Source organism: Crocuta crocuta, unplaced genomic scaffold (genome assembly GCF_008692635.1).
Source record: "Crocuta crocuta isolate KB4526 unplaced genomic scaffold, BGI_CrCroc_1.0 scaffold318, whole genome shotgun sequence".
In the NCBI taxonomy this organism is placed as follows: Eukaryota; Metazoa; Chordata; class Mammalia; order Carnivora; family Hyaenidae; genus Crocuta; species Crocuta crocuta.
In genome coordinates, this window is record NW_027531425.1 from 2,266,588 (window position 1) to 2,267,222 (window position 635).

Here is a 635-nt window from a genome sequence, read left to right on the forward strand (position 1 = left end):
AGGGGGCGCCGCTGGCCGGCGTTGTTGGGGGTAGGTGGGGGTCCGTTCCTTCGCGAAAAACTTTGCAAAGGATCGAAACTCGCAGAGACGAGAGCCGGCGTGTGCCCAGAAACGCGGGGGCGCGAGTGTCAAACTTCGGAGGGCTGGGGAGCGGGGCGCAGCGGCGTGCTGCGAGCGCAGGGGGGGCGCACTTACTACTCGGCCAGGCGCCGGGCTCGGGGCTCCGCGCTGCTGCTCCTGCTCCTCCTCCGACCGGGTCCTCGCGGCTGGCAGCCCGGGCTTCCCGCTCACATGCCCCGGCGATGCAGCTGACCGGCGCGCGGGGCTGGGGCGGCCAGGCTGGGAGGAGGCACGCCNACTTGCACAGTTCAGTTCAAGCCGGGACCGGGAGCAGGGCGCTCGCAGCTCGCTGCTGCGAGGCGACTCCACAGCCTGAGAGGAGAAAGAGGGAGGGAGACAGAGAGCGGGCAGGGGGAGGAGGAAGGAGGAAGGGTGGGGAGATGGAGAAGGAGGGAGGGACAGAGTTCCCTCCTCCTCCCTGCAGCCAGGTCCATCCAGGCATCCACAGCTGGAAACCTCTGTCGGAAAGGGGAGGGCGGCGGGGGTGGGCGAGAAGAGAAGAAAGAGGTGGGTTC

At 68.9% G+C, this 635-nt stretch overlaps 1 protein-coding gene across 3 annotated transcripts in view; it reads right to left on the bottom strand.

Annotated features, from left to right (window-relative positions):
• SOX13 (SRY-box transcription factor 13) overlaps positions 1-350 on the bottom strand; it is a 45,310-nt gene extending 44,960 nt beyond the window's left edge. For all 3 annotated transcript variants that reach the window (XM_077771948.1, XM_077771945.1, XM_077771946.1), the window contains exon 1: positions 196-350. The gene's annotated coding sequence lies outside the window, so the exon portion shown is untranslated. The remainder of the gene's footprint in view (positions 1-195) is intronic.
• Positions 351-635: the final 285 nt, after the last annotated feature.